Source organism: Sinocyclocheilus rhinocerous, unplaced genomic scaffold, assembly GCF_001515625.1.
Source record: "Sinocyclocheilus rhinocerous isolate Xijiao unplaced genomic scaffold, SAMN03320098_v1.1 scaffold2250, whole genome shotgun sequence".
Taxonomy (NCBI): Eukaryota; Metazoa; Chordata; class Actinopteri; order Cypriniformes; family Cyprinidae; genus Sinocyclocheilus; species Sinocyclocheilus rhinocerous.
The window spans coordinates 21,294-28,379 of record NW_015646473.1 but is presented as its reverse complement, the minus strand read 5'-3'; the positions used below and the strand labels follow the sequence as shown (position 1 = coordinate 28,379).

At 34.3% G+C, this 7,086-nt stretch overlaps 1 long non-coding RNA gene across 1 annotated transcript in view; it reads left to right on the top strand.

Annotated features, from left to right (window-relative positions):
- LOC107707884 (uncharacterized) overlaps positions 1–7,086 on the top strand; it is a 9,596-nt gene continuing 2,510 nt past the window's right edge. The window contains exons 1-2 of the long non-coding RNA XR_001636305.1: positions 1–112; positions 4,712–4,859. This is a non-coding gene — a long non-coding RNA (uncharacterized LOC107707884). The remainder of the gene's footprint in view (positions 113–4,711; positions 4,860–7,086) is intronic.

Sequence of the window (7,086 nt, the reverse complement as noted above, 5' to 3'; positions counted from 1 at the left end):
TTTTTCCATCCTGGTTGAACTCTCTAGCGTGACACTAATAAGTCCATAGCATCATATATGCGGCTTAGCAGGGCGCAGGGGGCATAGCCTAACAAATGTGTGGAGTCAATTGGTAAGAAACGCTTTCTGTTTTTCATAGGGTAATTATTTGCTAAATTAAGATGCTGATCACCTGGACAAACTTAAGTGATGTTTTATGTTTAGACATACACTACCTAATTATAAATGAGTGAGCTTCATAGTTGAGAAAGCTGTTCTGGTTGGTTTTATTGTCATTATTTTGAGTTTGACTGATTGTGTTTCATTTAAGATTATAATGTGTTTGTGTTTATAGTTCTTCAGTTGTTTGAAATACTGTTTTTTTCTCGTTTTGTGTATTTATTTTTGGTCTAGCATAGACTGACATTTAGTTTTGCTAGAACGTTTTTTGCTACACTCTAAGAAATGCTGGGTTGTTTCAACCCAACTTTGGGTAAAATATGGACTAACCCAACTGTTGGGTTAAATTTTTAAATTAAAATTTTAACCCAAAAGTTGGGTTAGTCCATATTTGACCCAAATTTGGGTTGAAACAACCCAGCATTTCTTAGAGTGTAGTTTTAATTTTGCTAGTACATTTCTTTGACGTAGCCAATTTTTTGACTAAATCTCAAGTTGAAAGTCAAGATATTGTGAACATAATATTCAGATATGACATCTCAAAAGTCAATGTTTGTATTGATAAAATCTGAAAAGACTGACATTTAGTTTTGCTAGAACGTTTTTTGCTACACTCTAAGAAATGCTGGGTTGTTTCAACCCAACTTTGGGTAAAATATGGACTAACCCAACTGTTGGGTTAAATTTTTAAATTACAATTTTAACCCAAAAGTTGGGTTAGTCCATATTTGACCCACATTTGGGTTGAAACAACCCAGCATTTCTTAGAGTGTAGTTTTAATTTTGCTAGTACATTTCTTAGAAGAAGCCAATCTTTGGACTAAATCTCAAGTTGAAAGTCAAGATATTGTGAACATAATATTTGGATATGACATCTCAAAATGACTTTGAAAAGACTTCCGTCTATGAAGTTGAATCAACGATGAATCAACAAAGCTTCCCAGCATTTTGGACACCTTGACGAAGAAGCTAATTTGGTGGATGAGAACACAGACCAAAAACAAAATGGTCAACTCTAAACACATCGGCCAGATTTCCTATAGGAGAAATATTGTGTTAACATCAGAGACAAAATTGGATGAAGAAAAAAAAAAGAGGAAAATAAGGCCGCAAAACAAACAATGTTGCTCTCGCCACATTTAACATCGAGCCCCTCTGGGGGAACAACAATGGCTTCAGTGAGGCCGCAGCGCGTCTACACGTTGCTAGATCTCTCTCTGGCCCGTTGGGTCGTGCTCGACCAGCAAAAGTTGAAACAATTGAAGTTTTATAATTTCCATTGAGCTCAGCAGTCAGACGTGCGAGACGCGAGTGTAAAAGCTGGGTTATACTGTCACCCTTCATCTGAAGTCCTGTTATGGGAGTGTTTGGTGTGTGAAGGCTTTCAGGAGGCTATAGGCTTCTTGAGATGGTGCTTCGGTGAGGAGTGTTGCTGCTTCAGGTACTGTGCTGCTGTTCTGGGGGAACGGCAAAAAAAATCTGTTCTGGAGGGAAATCATGCAGAGAATGAGAAGGATGGGAAGTTTTCAGCTCTTGTGTTTAATTGATTTCTCTGTAAAATCAGTCGAATTTTACTGGCAGCTGATGCCAAAATATTTTGCATGAAGGTATAGGGCATTGTAAACGATGTGTGTTTGATTTTGGGGTTTTTGGATTGAATGTTGGCCTGGTTATATGTTACCTGGTCAACCTCCAGATCTTGTATGATGCCTATGGACTGTTTCTAAATGTTTTACTATGCCATCTTTCCATGATCAATCCTGGAAGCTGCCATCTTCGCTTTGCATGGGCATGTAATTCCAGAAACATTCTTAGAGCCAGTCACCTGAGTGGTAAATGCCATGTGACTGATTCTCTCTATAATGCAGCAGCCAGGAGGGAAAAGAGTAGTTTGATGCTTTTAAGAGCCCTAAAAATGGTCACTGGTGAAACATCATGATTCTTTTGTGCTACTGTACAAAATATTAAATTCTGTCTGATGCATGGCAACTTTTGAATGGCTGGCAGTGGAAAAATAGACTTTAGTATTATTCAATGGCATTGAGCTAAGTTGAACTAATAATGAGCAGTTGTATTTTTATTAACTAACATTAACAAAGATTAATAGATACTGTAATAAATGTATTTGCTCTTTGTTAATGTTAGTTAATGCATCCACTCATTTAAACAAATGATACCATATCATAAAGTGTTGGTCGTAAAAAAAAAAAAAAAACATAGTAATAATAAAAAAGCACTGCAGACTTTTGTATAAATGTTAATGGCAAAAGGTGTGATGGAGAAAAATTGAGTTTGTGCAGTGAATTATGTTGAGTCAATATTGTTTAAATTCATTGCGTCGATACAGAAACGCTCCAGACGTTGATTGTGCTGATTGGACGAGTCCATCAATAATCTGATTTCATCTGTGTGTTTCTGTAGCTGAGTTGCACTGTGTGCAGTCAAAAGCAGATGAAACACGTTATTAAACAGAAGCAAACAGTCACTCACTCATACAGGACAAAGTAAAGCTCCAGCTGCTGGACAGCGTGACGTGTCTCAGGACTCATCTTAGACTAAACATGACATGGGGAACAATGATTTACAGCTGTTAGTGTGACAGAAAAGACCAATGAACCGTAGACTTGGACAGTAAGATTGAAACAGTTTATGTGCTCTTCGCTCGGGACTGTACAGTCATTCTGGAACAACACAGCTCAGACAGAGCACGTTAAACACTATCAGTGATGATAGGATATGGAGTAAATAGATGGATTTCCATTAAATATCCAGGTCATATTTCAGTACGTCAGTAAGTACGTATGTACATAAGTACAAAGTACGTAAGTACGTGAGTAAGAAGTACATGAATACGTAAGTATGCAAGTATGTATGTAAGTACGTATGTAAGAACATAAGTACGTAAATACGCAAGTACATAAGTACGTATGTATGTAAACATGTAAGTACGTAAATATGTAATTATGTATGTAAATGTGTACGTTCGTTACATAAGTACGTATGTAAATATGTAAGTACGTAAGTACATAAGTATGTAAGCACGTATGTAAATATGTAAGTACGCAAGTCCGTAAATGTGTATTTAAATACATTAAGTACGTAAGAATATAAGTACGTAAGCACGTATATATGTAAACACGTAAGTACGTGAGTACGTAAGTACGTATGCATGTAAATATGTAAGTTCGTAAATGCATATATATGTAAATATGTAAATACATAAATAAGTGCATTAGGTAATACTTAAGTGTGTAAGTACGTAAATATGTAAGTACATATATAAGTATGCAAGTACGTAAATATGTCAGTACGTATGTAAATATGAAAGTACATAAATATACAAGTATGTACATACGTAAATATGTAAGTACGTAAGTACACAAGTAAATAAATAAAATTGCATATAGAAAATGAAGCTTTTAAAATACAACAACTGTTCTAACTGCACTACTGTACTTACTACTGTATTTATGTAAATGTAAATATTTCTTTCACATTAATGAGAATTACAGGGGAAATGCTTAATTGTAATGAAACCTTTTGAAACAAATCCTAATGGGTTATTTATAACATACAGTTGTATTGAATAAAGTGTATATATTTTTGTATTTCATTTATATAAATAAAATATATAGTTTTTATGGGGTGAAACGCCTGATGATCTGGACATTCTTAATACATTTTTAAAATTCATAATTCAGATTCACTCAGATAATCTTGGTTAACTTGAAATCTGACATGACTATTTAGACAAATTTCTGCTCATGTAAAAGCCTGAATAAACTAAATGCCAATCCCACATTTACATTTACATTTATGCATTTAGCAGACGCTTTTATCCAAAGCGACTTACAGTGCATTCAGGCTATACATTTTTTTTTACCAGTATGTGTGTTCCCTGGAACATTACATTACATTTCTGTAGTCTCACACTCAATTCCTCCCAAATATAGTCAGCTTTATTAAGCATATTTAATAAAGGCCTTGGCAATTCATTATTGTTTGCCTCCATTGTGTAAAAAACTGAAATATTAATTCAAGGAAAAATATGGCACAATGTACTGTGTTAATATGACCGAATATTCTGGGCTGATTTTTCACATATGTTTTACTTGTATTTTGAAATATGCATTGAGTTGTGTGTTATGGTTAAACGAAATGTCCTGGCAGAAAAGAACCAGTACCTTTTCCTTGTTCCTACAATTTGTCTTTTTCTTACAGTGCATCAAATCAATGCGTTTATGGAACAGCTTGAGTCAATAAAATAAAACACATTCATTTTGACAGATGTTGTTCAGCATTAATAACTCAATAACCATTACAGTGAAGTCAAGTTTATTTATGTAGAGCTTTGAACTTTGATTCAAGCTTTACAATAAAAAACCAAAAACCAAAATTCAGTTTAAGAATCAGTAATTTTAAGTACAACTTCGAGTATAACAAGGCAGCTGACAGATGAGACGGAGTCAGTGAACTCATTTCGTCTTTCCCCGAGGAGCACTGAGGTGCTTGCAGACATGTTTGTGAACTCACGGGATGTGATATTTTTCAGGTTTCCCAAGGGGACGCTACTGAGAAGCTGGCTCACCAAGTCCCGACCCAGACTGCTGCTGCTCATCGCCGGCTTGAAGAGGCCTCAGGTCACCCTCATGCGCAGGAAAAGGATGAAACGCACGAAAGTAGCAAAGGCCACGTAAGCGGTAAATATGGTTATTGTTGGATGTCAGAGTGACCTCTCAAAGTCAGCCCGACCACTTCAACCATCTTCCTCTGAAATGAACTTCTATCTCATTTAGACTTTATAGTGATTGCACTGGATTTGTAAATGAAATGGAAGAGTAGTTAGATTAGGAATAAAAGAGGGCATAACAGGTCAACACTGATTGAAGAACTGTTGATGACTCATTATATATCTGTGGGACCTATTTTTAGTTATGCACCAAATAAATGACCAGGCACTTATTTGAATAGGGTGTAGTTTGATGTCCCATCACTTATAAAGAGCATGTAAAGAAAACTTAAAATGTCTGTACTAATGCTGTCAAATGATTAATCGTGATTAATCGCATCCAAAATAAAAGTTTTTGTTTATTTTATATATGTACGTGTACTGTGTATATGTATTATGTATATATAAATACACACCCATACAGTATATATTTTGAAAATATTTACGTTTATGAATTTATATATTCATATTCTTATATTATATATAATATATAAATATATTTAATGTATAAACATAACATATTTTTCTTAAATATATACATACATGTGTTTGTATTTAAATTTATACATAATAAATATACACAGTATACACACATATATGTAAACAAAAACTTGTATTTTGGATGCGATTAATCGCGATTAATCGTTTGACAGCACTAGTGTGTACTCAACATTACTGATTTTCAGCACATTTTCACAGGCAAAATCCAGTTGTTTCAATTGGAAACTGCACTATTGGGAATTTCAAGAGAGGGTGAAAGATGTCCTCACGTAAATTTTGAAGCGTAATCGCAACCTTTTACTGTCACTCAGTGAAAATTCATGGGCGAAAACCAAGTCATTCCAATAGGTATCTGCACGATTAGAGGGTTTCATGACAAAAAGTTATTCATATAGATTTAGCTCATTTTCAAGTTGGTTAATTTAATTTCACGGCACAGAACAACAGAAAGCTGCTTTGTTTGAAAGTGTCTTCTGTGTGTGACAATAGACATTGGACCATTTTGTCCAAAAAAATTTGCTGAAATTTTGCTCAAATGACCGCACCTTTAGCTTGTTGAATTGACATAATATTTATAGTATTAATATATATATATATATTTTTTTTTTTAATTATTAAAATATTTTAATTACCAAAACTTGATGTTTAGATGTGTCCAACATTTTGCATTATGTTTTACTTTTATATGATTTTACTGCATTATTTTCCCCCATTAAACAAAATGGAACATTCCATACATTTGTGACACCCAAAAAGTGACATCATTTGGACCCATTTGGACAGAATGGCATAAGGACAGTTAAAAAAAATTATTTCCACAATTTTTTTATTTTAATTAAAAGTAAAAGTAAAGGTTGTAGCTTTGTCAGCATTTAATAAGCTCAAGCTTTCACTTTTTTGTTTATTTTTGAAATGACATCAAAACAGTTGTCCTAAACAACCCTTAAGTATTTATTATAATTTATAATATTACAACTATTATTTAACTTGGAAATTTATACAATCTTTATTATTATTATGATGATTATTATTTCTATTTTTGCCTTTAAACCTGTTCCAAATTTAGTTAAAGGGGTGGTTCGTTGTGATTTCACTTTTTAAACGTTAGTTAGTGTGTAATGTTGTTGTTTGAGCATAAACAATATCTGCAAAGTTACGAAGCTGAAAGTTCAATGCAAACGGAGATATCGTCTTTTAAAATTCTGGCAGTTTAATGCCTACAAAAACAGCTGGTAGGGACTACAACGAGTTACTTCCCGGGTTCGTGACATCACAAACCCAGATAAACCCCGCCCTCGGGAAAAGGCAGCAAAGGGGGCGAGGCCATGCTGCGCTGCTTTAGAGAAGAGGAAGAGAAAACTAGAGGTGCACGTAAAAATCTGTTCTCATATGAATCGTGATTCTGTCTTCTAACGATTCTAATGGATTCACAAGTTTCAAAATCAATGTTCTAAAGCAGCGGTTCTCAATACTGTTCCTTGCGTCCCCCTGTTCTGCATCTCTCTCTCTCTCTCTCATTCAGCTTAGCTCCAGCAATGAACTGTTACAATTATACACTTATTTTCACATAGCTAAGAGAAGCGTTATACATGGACGCAGTTGCCGTACTGTATTAAAGCTTTAATCAGGATAAAACCATATATTAAAAGCTAACATAAGCAGTAGCATTTACAAATAACACCGTATCTAAAAGTATG